This window comes from Vanellus vanellus, assembly GCF_965231255.1.
Source record: "Vanellus vanellus genome assembly, contig: HAP1_SCAFFOLD_146, whole genome shotgun sequence".
NCBI classification, from domain to species: domain Eukaryota; kingdom Metazoa; phylum Chordata; class Aves; order Charadriiformes; family Charadriidae; genus Vanellus; species Vanellus vanellus.
Genome location: NW_028126808.1, coordinates 1 through 16,436, shown reverse-complemented (window position 1 = coordinate 16,436; position 16,436 = coordinate 1).

Here is a 16,436-nt window from a genome sequence, read left to right as displayed (position 1 = left end):
GTCCCTGGCACCCTCCTCCCGGCTGGGATGCGTCACCGCGGGGGCGGCCAGGGGCACCCAAACGGCCCAAAATGGGGGAGTTCATGGGGTCTTTGGACCCCTGAACAGGCGGTTCCTGCGGGGCGACCCCCCCCAGCACTGGGGGAGAAGGAGCCCACCCCTTCGCCTCCTGGCACGGGATCGGGCCCTGCCGCCACAAAAAATGGGGTGTCAGCACCATTTTAGAGACGGAATCCATCCAAAGGTACTCCAGGAACATTTGGGGCGGATGCTGGGTACGGGCATCGATACAGCGCTGGTGGGGAGAGAAAAAACCCAAATCGGGCTGGCAGAGACCCACGGGCAGCTCTGAAGGACTCGGGGGGGGGGGGGGGGGTTAATTACAGTTCCCCAAGTTATTGTAGAGATCGATAAACCAATAAAATACTCTCAATTCCTTTTAATATGCTGTGACTGCATCACCCGGACAAAGAACACATGCACGGGATGCCAAAAATGATATTGCCAAAAGCAGAGACAGAGACTGTCGCCGATCGGATTTGCATCCTCCAACAATTAACGGCTTTCTCCCCAAAAATGCTTTAGCTTCTGCGCGCCTTCATCAAATCAATATCTCTGAATTGTGGCTGAAAATCCTAAAGAAATGGGCAATGAAAGCAGGAAGGGAGGAGCGGGTTTGCCAGTGAGACGGGCACTGCTCCTTCTATTTGTCTGATCCCGTGTGCGAAGCCAGAAAAAAGCAGACGGAGGCAGCGCTGCAGGGACTTGGCACTGATTTAAAACACTATGAACAGTATCTTTATGGATATTCACTTACCAGAAAAGAAATTGTACTTAAGAAGGGTTCAAAACTGCTTTAGGGGGGCTGAAAAACTGCTTTGGAAGGGTTAACAAACTGCTTTAAGTAGTGTTCAAACTCCTTTCAGGAGGGTTCCAAACTGCTTTTTGCAGCAGGGAAGCTGGGAGAAACCCCGCATTTCCCATCTGGAAAACCAACAAAAAGAAAGAAATAATCCACAGCCTCACTGAGGCCGCAAAGGAAGAAAACTTGTCAGCTGGGCACCCGGCGGCGGCACTGCAGTTTTGGGGGTGGGTTGTGTGTGCCAGAGCGCCTTTTAGCACCTCCTCGGGCACATTCCTTTTCCCTCGGGGCTGAGATTTAACAGGGCCTTCTCATCTGGCCAGCTTTCCGTTGCGCTCATTAATAGGGGTTGCCATTAGAATACCCTGGGAATCTTTGGATGGTTGTGCTTGCGTTGTTAAGTTTTGCGGGTTTGACCTTTGTCATTGTCTGGATCTGCGGTAGAGGGAAACGTCCGGCAGAGACCCCGCCGGCTCCTACTGGCCACAGCCGCCACCGGCCTCTATGGCAGGTGGTGATCCCATCCAGACTCCGCCGGCTGAGATCCTGCCGGCTCCTACGACAGCCCCCGCCGCCCCCTGCTGTACACCGTACCGGCACAGCCCCCGCCAGCCCCCCCCGACGGGCATCCCGCCTGCACAGCCCCCACCAGCCCCCGTGACATACATCATCCCTGCGCAGCCCCTGTTGGCCCTGTGACAGACACTGATCCCATCCAGACCCCACCGCCTCCCACGACAGCACCCGCAGCTGCAACAAGGACCAGACCTACTCTGACTGTGGTGATGGCTGATGCAGCTGAGCTACAGACACAGTCGGTGCCGGTATCAGTCACCTCTGTGCATAAGAGGAAACGTGCAGTAGGGCCAGACAGCAATGGGCAACCAGGGACATCATACAACGAAGGAACAGAGGAAACTACTCCATCATTAGCCCCAAGTGAGCTGCGAGACATACGTAAGGATTACGGCTGTCAGGAAGGCGAGCAAGTGATTCCTTGGCTACTCTGATGCTGGGATACTGGAGCCGAGAGTTTGGAGTGAGATGGTAGAGAAGCCAAGCGGTTGGGACCATTGGCTAAAGATTCGGGTATTGACAGGGCTCTTGGAGGACCACCACAATGCCTCACCCTCTGGAGGCGACTCTGTGACGAAACGGGAAAAAAGGACTTCACTGAGAGGTTCAAATTAACAATTTCTTTGGACTTCACTCACAGGTCCAATACGTCACTATTGCAAGTTCTGTGTGTGCGATGGCGATTACACTATTGCAGTTTAGAAGCAATTAGCGGGATCCACTATTGCGAGCTACAAATGCCCCCGACAAGTAGCAACACAAACCACAAGGGCGCTAGGTATTAATGCCTTAGAAGAGTGCACCAGTCACAAACTCAATCGCATGGCATATACCATACAGATGTTTCTTAGTCACTTACCCTCTCTCTCTCAGGTGAGGTCGCTCCATCCCGGGGAAGTTACCCTGTACAGCGTCCTGGATGGGGGGGGACGGATCTCCTAGGGGCCAGCTGTATCCTTGGAGGATTCCCCATTTGTCTCCCCAGACCCTGCGGTTTATATTTCCTGACTCGGTGAGGGTGCAGGATTATGCCCGAGTGGATTACACTGTCTGGGATATTTCCCTCTGGTGGTGCCATAGCGAAGTCTCTGTCGCCAATTTGTGATGTCCGGCGCTCAACGTCACGGGAAGAGTGGTGGGATGGGACTTGGGGCATTTTGATTGTTAAGGGCCATTCGGTTTTGGTTGTTCTGTGCCATCTGGAGATAAGCCCGGGCTGAGCTGTTTTGCAGCTGCCCCCAAGTTCTCTCTGCACAGCCAAGGCACGGCGGGGATGGAGCTGAGTGGGATGGCAGCTCCCTGCCTCTCACCTCTTGTGCTCTGAAACCGGCTTGGCTGGCTGCTCCCATACAGGGAGGTGTTGGCATCACGAAGCCTGTGCTAAAGCGGGGTGGTGGCAGTTGGTTAGCAAAGCCAAAGTGGTTATTAATGGTTATTAACAGCACACTAATTACGCCCATGTAACTGGGAAGCTCAGATGCCCCCTAACCACCCCCCCCCGGTGCTTCTCTAGCCAGGCGAGTGCTGAACGTCCCCCCCGCAGGAGAGGAGCACACCTCTGAGGTGGGTGTAAGGGCATCACCCAACGGGGACAGGACCAAGATGGGGCTTGGGTGTCCCTTGGGGTGGCCGGGTGGCGGGGTAGGGCTGCTGGGGGCTGCCACGATGAGGGACACCCCCACACCTTTCTCCATGGCTCCCAGAGCTCTGCTCCCTCCCTCCCAACCACCCATCCAGTGCCACCGGAGAGGTGGTGTCCCCCCTCCCGGGGCGGGCAGGGGCTGTGCCACCCCATCTAACACCTCAACGCACCAAAGCACCGCACTGGGGGAGGGACTCTGTGCCTGGTAGCCCCATGCTCCCCAGCACTGTAAGGATGGGGCTGAGCCCCCACCACGGCCACCCTGTGCGCAAGGACCATGTCACGGGGCACATGGCAGCGTGCCAAGTGTGCAAAGCTGGAGGAGGAACATCTCCTCCAGCCGCGCTGAGGGCAGCAACAGTGTCACTCGCACTGTGGCTCTACCCACGCTCTCCTGGCAGCACAGGAAAGCGCAAGCTCGTCACCTCCCAAAGGCCACTTCCTAACGAGAAGCGAGGCCCAGCTCCTGCACAACACGGCTGGCCCAAAGCGGGCTGATTCTGCCCCCTGGGGTGGTCTCAGGGGAGCTGGTGGGCACATATGGACATGCCGAAGGGCCAGAGCCCACCCTGTGACGCTGTAGGCAGAGGGGACAGTGGTACCTGGACAATGTCCCCACCGCCTCACACACGGAGGCTTTCAGCAGTCACAGCCACCCGGGCGCTGCCAAGGGGGCAGCAGGGGCTCCCCACGGGGGGTTTACAGAGCACAGAGAGCGTCCGTACACCACTAACCCCTCTCCAGGGGCGGATTTTCAGGATGCTGCTTGCTCATCTCACCGCTGAACAACTCCCTGATTGCCCCTTCAGCACGTTGTGACCATCGCTTCGTGGCTTTTGTGCTCCGATACTCATCCTGGCTCCAATCCTCTTCCTGGGGGATTGTGAGGGAGCAAAAGACCACATCGCTACATCCAACTTTTTTTTCAGTTAAATAAAAAAAAAAGAATAAATCACCCTCTGTCATTATCAGGTAGAGTTTCGTTCCAGTCAGGCTCTTTTTATTAAAATAAATATTTAAATTATATAAAGAAATAAGGTCTAAGAAGGAAGTAGCGCACATTACCCACACCGACACTGCGCTCACCGCACACTCCTGACCCTACTTGCGTAATCCCGAATACCCACTCCCGCCCACGAGGAACAGACCCAGTTCACTGCGCACCATCCCTCCCCTCTGCCTCCCGGACTCGGACACTACAATCCAAATTCTTGGCAGGCCCAGAAGGGGCAGCAGCCCTCCTCCCTGCGAGGCCTCTCGAGGTTCGCACGGCGTCTTTCTCAAGTGACCTTTCTTAAATCCAGTCTGTAGGGACCGCTTTTTACTATTAACTCCTCGAGAAACATCAGCTCAACCCTTTGCTTTGTCACGTGCCAGGATCTGGGCCCCAAAGAAGCACTGACAGTTCCCATTTCAAACCCAAGTGGTGCTCACGTACACGTGGCTCCATGCTGTGAAGAGTCCACTCCGAAACATTCAGCTCCAGGTTTCTTTTTTCCCGGCTTTTTGCAGGTATTGGCTGGTTAAAACAAAAGGGAAAAACAGAAATCCCTTTTCATCTCTGTAATTTAGGCCAACAACAAAATAAAGCGGCTGAAGGATCACAGGAAGACGGACGGCAGGACGGGAAAATGTCAGAGGATCCTCACAGCAGCTGATTTAAGGCTGATTTTGGAGGAAAAATCCCAATCTGAAACTTACAAACACGGGGAGAGGCTGTGAGCTAATGGTCAAGAACGAGGCCAACAATTCCAACAGAGACTTCCACACAAACCTAAGTTCATTGCTTCAGAGAGGTCAAAAAACCCCAAATCACATGTTACCAGAGGACCAAGAGACAAACCAAGCAAGGAACCGTAATGCCATAATTCCACCGGGTGCCTTGATCCCACACCCTGGGATCCGACTAACAAAGTCGGCACACGTGTGCCACGGGGCTATGGCGTATTTGGCTGTGCCTATCACGGGAAGGTGGCAGAATCCAGGCACCCCAGACCCTGGGTGGAGGGGACGCTGTGACACCAGATAAGCAGTCAATGCCAGACAACTCGCAGCAAGCAACTCCAGGATTCCTGGTTGGTTATCTACAAGCCATGTGAAAACTTGCAGTCGCCTTACAGCGACTAAATCTAAAAACCCTCTCCTCATTCACACCATAAAAGCAGTGACGGAGCGGTTACTTACAGCAAAGTCTGACAAATTTCATCCCCTTTCTGTGCCAGTGAGTTCAAGTATGTGATGGTCTTCTTTCTGACATCTATGACCTGTTATTAAAAGGTGACTGTGAGACAAAGCACAACCTTGTGCCGCACACCCACCAACACCTAAATGACTTCTCTTGCCAGTTTTTTCTCCCCATCCAACTCCAGAGAAAAAGCCCGTGGAACTCACAGCTAGTGTCCAGTGCGCTCACAAGTTCACAGGCATGAAGATGATGTCCTGCTTGAAGACATCCACACTCCTGGTCCACCTCCTGACTGCTTCATAGCCCCCCGATGTTAGTTTGGGATAAAAGAAGGTACTGAAAGCGTGGACCGCTGGATACCCTTCCTTCTTGCCTCTTTCCATCAGCAGACCCATGTAGAAATTAACGACCTGTACCATAAAGAGTAACCATGAGGTGTAAAAATAAGACGCTGGCTTTCCCAACGAAAAATACAGCACCACGTCTTTTCTGGCCACCCTTAAGCATGCAGCGGAGAGAACTCCAGCCTCAGCTGTCAGCTTTTGTTCCCAGAATTTCACACGGGGTTACATCGGCAGTTTGATCAAAACACCTGCCCCCCCCCCCCCCCAATAACACGAACTAACTCCTGGAAGCTGCGTCATACAAGAAGTAAAGGAACTTCCAGAAACACTCGACCCTTCAATACCTCAAGTAAGAACTGTACAGAGATTTCTAGGCTCTGCAGCGGAGGTCGTCAAAGAACGTTGATGAGACTTCTGTACACGGCGGAGGGGTATTTTTCAATAAAGGCTGAATGAGACTGTCCCTGTGCTGCAGCTGGTTTTACCTCATCATTTAGCCAGCAAAGGTTCCTGAGCGTGCAGATGTCCTCACGAGTGACCTTTAGTTTGAAGGCACTGCTCATGATCTCATCTGGCTCACCTCTGCCAAATGCGGCACTGACCTCTCTCTCCATGGCCTGAAAGGAACAATTCAATGGGGAAGGACTTGTGAAACAGAGCACGGAGCACGCTGACCTGGGGGCAGCTTTCCACTGAAACACGGCCTGTAAATTCAGCTCAGGTGACAGAGCAACTGCCTTCGACAGTTTCTTGGCTCAGTGAGCGATAGCGCTTTTGCCTTGCTTGCTTGGTTTCAGCATCCCAACTTTGAACTTTAGAGCCCAAGCTTGCTGCCATTTCTTTTCACCAAGGAAGTTGGGATAAAACCCGTAAACTTAGCAAACACGCTAAAGCAGCTGAAAATGGAACACAAGTCTGGCAAACTCCTTTCCCACATGCTCCCGCGGCCCTCGCAATACCCAGGTTTAAGCCAACCCCAGCGGGCATCCTCTGTACTGAGGCAGCTAAGTCAGGAGCCTGAAAGAGTGTGAAGGTGGGGGACTTCAAAGGGAACGGCAAAGGGGGAAACTGAGGCAGCTACACTGGAGTCAGGCAATGGGGAGTCCAGGTTGTACACGCAACTGGTCGCAATTTGCACGTTCCCATCTAAGTCTGCTTAAGGAATGCAAATAAATCAGTATGTCTGGTAGTATAAAATACTCTGATCTGCAATAGCATCTTCTTGCTTGAATCTGGGTGAGCAAAATAAGAAAAACACCCGGTTTCCCTTGTACCCAGCATCAACTCCGCAGACTTTGTAAACTCTGCATTTGCTCGCCCTTTCCAAGTCCATCCTCAACAGGCAGGAAAAGGCGGGGGGAGCTCAATTAGACTGCAACTCCGAAGAATAAAAGCAGCCAAAATTCATACAAGCAGGGGAAACTGAACTCCCACTCCCCGGTGGTCGGCACCATGGACCAGCACAAGCTGATCTTTCAGGTTCTATCACCACAGTAGGACAAGAGGCACATCCAATATAACTGGATGAGTCGAGTAAGCACTGCTCTGGAGACTGGTGTTCAACCTGGACTCATTTTTTGTCCTGGTAACAGAAGGCCCACAAACCCTCAGGTCAGCACAACTGAAGGAGCGCTGGAGCACACGAAATCCTTCAAACCAGCTTTAGTGCTGACCCTCGCACTGTGAAGTCACAGCCACAGACACTCGCTAACAGGTTCAATGCAAGTTCTTCAGATTTCAAAAAGCCTCAAGAACCACCTAGAATAAGAGGAGTTCCCTGCAGCTCTGTTGCAGCCTTCTGTTTTGTGTAACAAACTGTTGGCTACGGTACCTCTGTGAGCGGAGGAAAGCGTTCCGCTGTTTTTCCCAAGCTTGGCACTTTCTTTCCTTCCACATTGAGGCTGGCTGACTTTTTGGACTGCACACGTGTTGGGTGTCCTCGGAATAACGCATCTTCTGAGATTTCAATGCCACGCTGCCTCTATTAGACAAATGGACGTTAAGCTAGCAATCAAGCACAGATTTGTTTGCTCGGGGATAGGACAGAAAATCTTGCTTATATAGGGAACTGGAAGGGTTTTTGTATACACATCCAACCAGCAAACCCCAGAGTTACTTTTTATTGACGACTGCATTCCAACTGTGCACCCATGGAGTGCTGCACTCAGAGGCAAGAGAGGCAGAAAGCTCCTTTGGCTTGGGCTAGCGTTAAGAACCCCAGCAAAGCCTCCACGTGTAGGTATCAAGTTGAGAACGAGATTACTATTTCTGATTTCCATTATTAAAATTTTATTTTTGACCTCAATCCTGACCAGAGGTGAAAGTCAAAGAGATGTACTTCCCATCCCAGCAAACAAGATAAGACTAAAGACACCCCAGTCCAGCTTTGCAGGTCAACTAAGGCTGTGCGCTAAAGATTTTGAGGCTATACCCAACACATGAAAGGGGAAGAATCAAAACGGTATAGTGTAGCGTGCTCCTAATAGTCCAGAAACAAAATTAACGGCAGCGTAAAACACTTTGCAACAGCGCTACTCATCAAATAATGCTCCCACTTTCCTGGGAAAAAAACAACCTGGGCAAATACAGATATTGTTGAGTAAGTCATGTGAAGTGGAGAGTGCTGAAGTTTCTGATCACAAATAGCTGTATTTTCCTTGTGAATAACACAAGCTTACCCCTGCGATGGTTTGTTTCACTGCTCCTTCCTCTTCCTGAGAGTTTTCTTCTGGTGTGCAGTACCTGCCAGGAGAGGGAGAGAGAGAAGTGAGCTGTGTAACCGTCCTGTCCCATGGAATTCTCAGGAATTCACCTTCTGGACAAGAAAGGCTTTTTCAAGGCTTATTCTGACTACAGCCCCGGTTGCGCACATCAACATGTGACAATATCGCCTCAACTTCCAGCACTGTTCTTTCTTAGCAGCAAGACTGGGATAGAATGAAGAGCTGGGAGCTCTGGAATTATTTTTTTTTTTCATCTACTTGTACAAGACTCCTTTTCTTTCTCTTTATCAGTTGCATTATTTGGAAAACAGGGAAGCAACCAGCACTTCCTCTATCGAGTGCTTTGTGATCTACTGCTGATAAACACTGCACGCTGGGTGTTTTACTGCAAGGTGTAACAGGAACATCTGCAACTAGACTTGCATCCAAACAGAGTGAGCTTCGGGAAACTAAGACCAGCACACTGAATTCCAAATGGGACAGCGACAGGATGTTTACTTGCCTTCTACAGGCCAGTCAAGAGAGTGACTATCCCCATTTGGAGAGGATTGTCATTCAAACCACGCAGACTCTGAAGAGCAAACAAATACACAGACATTGAAGTTGTCCAGATATATGTCCCTGCTTCAAAAACACAAATTCGCATTGTCACCAAAAGACCCCTTTTTTTCAGGAGGGAGACCTACACCAGACTCTCACGGTATTCTACGCTCATTGTGCTTTAACGGCTTTCAGTCCAGCATGGTAAGAGGAGATATCACAAGCTTTGTCAAATCGTTTCAGTTAGTAGCTAAATCCGAAAAAAAAAAAGGCAAGAAAATGTCCCTTTTACTTGAACGCATGAGTTATTTTCTCTCCATCTCTCCCCTCCAGCTTAGGGGAACCACTGACACTTTAAGCACACAACAGTGCCGCACAGCTAAATATAGCGCTAGTGTTTAAAGCGGGGAGAAGAACAGGGACAGAATTAGCTACAAAACAGGACTGCCGCAACTGAACCTCTCTCTGCTCCCATCTACGCTTTCTCCTCTCTCATGTAAGGGCAGGTCACTGCAGAAAGATGCGTGCATCTTACTGCCGTACAAAATCTCTCCCTCTAGCTGCACCTACTGCCCCCAAAACCCGTTTCCCTCAACACCACAAAGCCCTCAGAACTCACAGTCCTGCCAGCTCAGACAGCCAACACCAATGAGGCCGCTGGCCTCTCAAACCCAACCGCACGCTGCCTTTTTCCCCCTCCCAGTCAAACCCCACGCATCCTCTAAGTCCCAAAAACTGCCTCAAGTCCCACCAGGCTTTACAAGCTCTCTCATCCTTATGCTCAGGATGCGAGTTTCCAAGCGAAAGAAATGAAATGTCAGCTCGTTGATGGCTCGGCAGAACGACTCACAAACCAAAACGGATTCTGCAAATCCAAGGACAACTTGGTACGGCCACCACTCGCACCCTTACTGGCTTTCTTCCCACAGCAAACACCACACCAGCACAACCCTCTTTGTCACGCAGCACGGCTCTCGCATGGGAGCTGTGTTGGAGATGCACCTGGCTTGCGAGCAATTCCGGAGCCGCAAGCTAGCTACTCCTCTTTCACAGCACTGAGACGATCAAATACTATTTGTCATCTTCGGGACTCTACCAGCGGCTGAGAGACACACTCACGCAGAGCCAAAAGAAACAAGAACCATCATTAAAAGAGACTCTACCTGATCGTATCACCTCTCTGCGACCACTGCGGGCAGCAAACATCTATACATTCAACACCTGCACAGAGAAGCAGTAGTAAGAAAACAAGAAGTCGACTTTCAATCACCATCAGAAAGACACAGCTCTCAATTTCTGGGTGATAAATAAAAAACCCCAAAACTTTTAATGATGACTGTATGGTCAGGAGGTTTGAATTCTGGCAAGCACTTTGAACATCATCTGCCAGTGTATAGGAAATGCCCTGTTCCGATTTGAAGTCTACCTACAAAGTGGAACGGATTGGAACCATGGGGATACTCACCGGTCCTTAGTGTTGGACGTGGACAGACATCTCCTCTGTGTTTTGGTTCTTCTACGTGACTCACAGTCATCACTGGTTCCTTGGAGGAGGCTTGAACGCTTTGGGGCAGGAAAAAAACAACAGAGGAGAATCACAATTTTTATATGTGGGGCATTTGTTATCAGTGCGTACCAATTCACGGTGGCTTTTTGGGTTTTTCTTTAGAAAGAAAAAAATATTCTTTGCACATCCGACAAATATCTGCATCAACCTGAGGAGGCCACTTTACTCTGTGGGACAAGACAGAGTTCATTTCAACCAGCCTTGACCAATTCTGCTCAATCTATTTGTTAAAGATCATGCTGACAGTGAGAATGGCAATGTCCACAACATCCATACTGCTGGGACATTTTACTTCAGACCCGCCCTGCTCTGACCTCAGGGACTATATGCTCTGTAGCAGTTGGAGTGCATTAGACCCGTTCCCCAGGAACCTTCTCTAGTTTAGCTTCCTCTGAAAAGAATCTCTTTCTCATGCTCCAGATCTGCTCCAAAATATGAGCCAAACCACAATAAGCAACGACTGGGAGATTAGATGCCGAAAGCAGAGTCTTGACCCGCTCTCAAATGCGGTGCACTTAAACTCAGTGCACCCAAAATTACATGAGAAAATGTTTTCTGTATCATTTTCATGGTATGGATTTTCATCTGAAGTGGCGGATTCTGGCGCAGCGCGCTCCTTAGTGGGCGGCCTCAGTGGTAAGAAGCTGTCTGGAGCAGCTTTGATGCTCTGTTTGCCGTTCCGGCTTGTGCTGAAAACATCAACGGCAAAAGAAATCGTATCCAGAGAACATTTAAATATGCACCTCCACCACCAACTACTTTGTCAAGCACGTACACCGATGACGATGGAGACAGACACGAGATGTTCGTGACTTTCAGATGAAGACCTGCTGTCTTCAACTGGCTAATGGGGAAGTACAGAGAAGTAAAAGTGAAAATCACAACAACTGCCTTGAAGATACACTGTCGATTGTGTCCTCAGCCTCCTCTCAAGTTCAACACTTCCTCTTACCGCAGACCTTTAATCTCTAGCTAGTCTCCTGCACCAATTAAGCAGCTGGGTTTAAAGAAGAAGTTTAAAATTGGTTCTTCGGGGAGGAAGCAGCTGGAGACCTCCCTTACCATAGGCAGTAAACCTTTCGGGGAAGAAGTCAAAGAAAACGGAAAGATTTTTACCTCAGACGTGGAATTCTCTTGTGAGGACGGGACAGTGTTTCCTTCGTCAGGTGAGCATGGGTTCCACACGGCATTTGAGCTACGAGAGAAGAGCATAAGGTATCAGTAACTCTCAAAGGAAACTGAAGAGGTTCATGAGTTTACAGTAACGAGCTTCACCAAAGATAAATTCTCATTTTCTCTCTCACATCATCGTATTATTTGTGTTATGTCACTTAAAGACATTTTTGGGTTTTCACACTGGCAGCTACAGCAAGTTGTGCGCACAAGGTATTGCCAGTCAAAAACCTGAAATACAAAAGGCTTCTTGGGATCTACTACCTAAAAGGAGCCTTGAAAACAATCTACTTCTGGCAAGCTAACAGTGGACGGATCAGAACGGAAGGACTGCATCCAAGGCAGCTCTGGCACTGAGATGACAAGATAAACGCCCGGCCCCACTCCAGAAGCAATGCAAGGATGCAGGTAAGAAACAGAGGTCACGCTCAAGTCTTCCCAGATGCTGCCTCGTCCCGTGCCTGCAATAATCCGTACAGAACCCTAGGGGTAGGCTTGGACAGTACACAAGGTAGGGTGAAAATGAAACAAGTCGTATAACTTGATGTCAGCCTTACCAATTTGCAGCATTGATACATCGAGCGACAAAAATCGTGGTCTTTTAGTTGAAGGCTCAAAAGAAGTGGACCGAGGCTTAAAAGAAAACAAAAAAAAAGTACCAACGTGAGTATAACTTGAATGTGAATCCAAGCAAACACACTTCCTGAGACTTAGTCAGCTCTGCTATGACTTGGGGACCATGACACGCTGGTTCACATTGCAGAAGAATGCAAATCTTTGCAGGACCTTTAACAGGTATGCTTTAATTTTTTAATACAGGCTCTCATACGTGAAGCGATTAAAAGAATACAAGCTTGTCACTCAGTAATCACTCAGTCAGCTCCTAAACATTCCAAAGTGTGATAGTTCAGCCCTTGAAAAATATATTTTGTACAAATCAGAGTTAATGACGCTCTCAGGAATGAAGAATTAGAGCCCGACAGTCTCTTAGCCCTCTTATCCCATGGGGCAATAAGAAAAATAGCACTACACCTTTGAACCAAACTAGGGAGTCAAGCAGTCGGTGGCTCATTTTTACAGAGCCAAAGTCTTACAGGAATCCTCTCCTGGGCTGGTGGCTAATGAGCAGAAAGAGGTTTATCCACAGGAAGTATGCAGTTTTTCTTGCCAGGTAGTGTATTTTGATTCCTTAACCACAAACTCGAGAAAGAGAATAACGCAGACTTGAGTAAGGCAAACCCAGCCCACATTAGAGCTGCCTGCTAGAAATGGAAAAGAACCACCTACAGCTGTACAGGCTCAGAGCAGGCTCAACCTCAAGATGCATTAGGGAGAGCTGCTTGCTCTCGCACCTTGCACAGACCCTAATATTTCAAACCCCTCGCTAACCTCTTCCGCAGACTCTGTGAATGGAGCATCTTTGCTGACGGAGGCCGCCGGGCGTTTGGTTGCCTTGGTCGGCAACTGCAGCACAGCAGAAACTTTCTCTTTCTGTTCAGAGATGGAATAATCTAAAAAACAAAGACAGGCCATATAAGAACATGATAGAAAACCAACAGAGTTACATTGCGAATACAGCCAGGAGGGAGCACACAGCTTTGATTTAAAATACTCTTTCTGCTGACACGCGCGGGCTCACCGCCAGAGACCTGGGCTATCTCCTGCTGGCAGTAAAAGTATTGTGTCCTGCCACAGTCACCGCAGATAACGTCATACAGAGGGCTAAGCCCCACCATACACCCTCAAGCCATTGGCTATAGGGATAGATAGCCACAAGGAAAGAACAGCTTGAAAAGCCACTGTTTCAGGAACAATGCCAGAGCACAAAAGTCAGACTTTTCGAAGGGACACAAAACCTCAGAAAAATCAGGCGTATTCAATACTTCTGTAATGTGCAATACCTGATGTTTTCTTTTTCGGCGGACTCTCGTCACCATCGTCCACAGGTATCCAAACGCTGAGGAAAGAACACACACAACAGCGTTTTGCAACCCTAGGGAAGCTCCCAAGAGGCTGACTTCCCTTCACAGGGCCCAAACTTCCAAAGTTACTTTTCCTATCCCGAAGGTCTCCCCCTCCAAGCGCCCCTGGGATCATCTCAGGCACACACACACCTAACTGCACCCCTCCTCAATACCCCCCAACCTCTCCCAGCCAACGACCGCTCTCAGAAAGCTAATTATCCCGCTGGAGCACATTAGGCCTCTTTTTCTCGTTCGGTTAATGCTCCCTAACATTTTACATTTGTTCCTATCGCCAAAAACTTAAGTTCATATGTAAAGTTTTCCTCAGGGAAAGCAGCACACCAGAGATTACTACGCCATCTAAGTTCATAAATCACTACACCGAGTTGCAAAGAAAAGTCTAAGTAGGACAGGAAATAAAAGGTGGGAAAGCAACAACTGCATACACCCACTTCAATCACTTACTGCTAAATCAGTGCTCGTCAATGAGTTCTTGAAATAATTCTTTGCTGCACCCTTTCTTACTAAGCATAAGTCCAAGTATTATATCAGTTGATAACAATGATAAAATCTAGTAAAAATTTTTCCTTTGGGAATGGAGCACAAAGGTTGCTCCTAGGTGGGTTTTCCTCTATTTGTTTTTTTTTTTTTTTTCTTTCTTCTATTTGCCCCCCCAAAATGTCATGACAGACTCCAAGGATTCTTTGAAGAATTCTTTGGTCTTTCTTACACAAAGGAATTTCTTTTAAACTGTTATGCCCCGAAACCCTGCTGATATCATTGCTTCTGGACTACCTTCTCTCTGTATCAGGAGCACAAAGAAGTCCCTAAAAGCACCTTTCATACAACATCAAGAGTATTGGCTATTACTATGCTATTAAAAGTCAGGCAGAAAATATTGGGGGGTAGGCATTAGAGGGAAATATCTTCCCATAAAAATGCATTCTTACTCAGCACATTTGATACTTCAAAAGGCAAAATCTTTGTATCCTCCTGCTCAATTGTTAGCAGGAGCTAACTCCTTCTGAGCTGCTCTCCAGGCTCAAGGCTACGTCCTGAGAGAAGCGCAGTTTCAATACCTGACTGCGGTTACGGCAACTGTCTGTGAACAGAAATGCCGCTTTCTCCAGCTTTACCAGAGCACCCAGCACCTGGGAGACCATTGTTTTGTCCTTTTTTACCTTACCAGCCACTTGGAGGTTTAGAATCAGTTTGATGGCGAGAAAAGAAGAATTCTCTCTTGGGAAGTTGTAATAAGCTGCTCCCCGCTCCTTCACCACTCCAAGTCTCCACCCCCTCTTTTTTCCTTTTCAAGCCCCCGCTGTGCAGACAGAAAGCCAACGAGGGGGTGGCTTTGCCCACGGATTTGGGGGGAACATCTGGAAGCCACAGTCATCTCAGCATCACAGGGGAACAACTCTGACTGCGGCCCGGGGCGAGCCCACAGCGGCAGGAGCCACAGCCGCCGCACAGGGCCGGAAGGACGGGGATGCCGGGCTGGGAGAGGGCGAGGGGGGACACGGAGCTGCCGGGGGCCCACCACGAGCCCCACCGCCCCGGAGGGGGGGCTCTGGGCGGGCAGAGGGGCCGAGCCCAGCCCAGGGGAGGGCAGCCAGAGCCAGGGGAACCCCAGAGCAAGACCCCACCCTGCACCCGAGCCCACAGAGCAACTAACGCCGCTCCCGCCCGAGGAGAGCCGGCCGAGGCGCCGGGCGGGCTCCCGCCAAGGAGGCCCCGGGGGTCCCGCAGGCCCCAGGCGGGGGGGGGGGGGGAGAGAGGCGGGGGGGGGGGAGAGAGAGGCGGGGGGGGGGGAGAGAGAGGCGGGGGGGGGGGGAGAGAGAGGCGGGGGGGGGGGGGAGAGAGAGGCGGGGGGGGGGGGGAGAGAGAGGCGGGGGGGGGGGGAGAGAGAGGCGGGGGGGGGGGGGAGAGAGAGGCGGGGGGGGGGGGGAGAGAGAGGCGGGGGGGGGGGAGAGAGAGGCGGGGGGGGGGGGGAGAGAGGCGGGGGGGGGGGGAGAGAGGCGGGGGGGGGGGGGAGAGGCGGGGGGGGGGGGAGAGGCGGGGGGGGGGGGGAGAGGCGGGGGGGGGGAGAGGCGGGGGGGGGGAGAGGCGGGGGGGGGGAGAGGCGGGGGGGGGGGAGAGGCGGGGGGGGGGGAGAGGCGGGGGGGGGGAGAGAGGCGGGGGGGGGGGGAAGAGAGGCGGGGGGGGGGGGAGAGAGGCGGGGGGGGGAGAGAGAGGCGGGGGGGGGGAGAGAGGCGGGGGGGGGGAGAGAGGCGGGGGGGGGGAGAGAGGCGGGGGGGGGGAGAGAGGCGGGGGGGGGGGAGAGAGGCGGGGGGGGGGGGAGAGAGGCGGGGGGGGGGGGAGAGAGAGGCGGGGGGGGGGGAGAGAGAGGCGGGGGGGGGGAGAGAGAGGCGGGGGGGGGGAGAGAGAGGCGGGGGGGGGGGAGAGAGAGGCGGGGGGGGGGAAGAGAGAGGCGGGGGGGGGGGAAGAGGCGGGGGGGGGGGGGAGAGAGAGGGCGGGGGGGGGGAGAGAGAGGCGGGGGGGGGGGGAGAGAGAGGCGGGGGGGGGGGGAGAGAGGCGGGGGGGGGGGAGAGAGGCGGGGGGGGGGGAGAGAGGCGGGGGGGGGGAGAGAGGCGGGGGGGGGAGAGAGGCGGGGGGGGGGAGAGAGGCGGGGGGGGGGGAGAGAGGCGGGGGGGGGGGGAGAGAGGCGGGGGGGGGGGGAGAGAGAGGCGGGGGGGGGGGAGAGAGAGGCGGGGGGGGGAGAGAGAGGCGGGGGGGGGGGAGAGAGAGGCGGGGGGGGGGGAGAGAGAGAGAGAGGCGGGGGGGGGGAAGAGAGAGGCGGGGGGGGGGGAGAGAGAGGCGG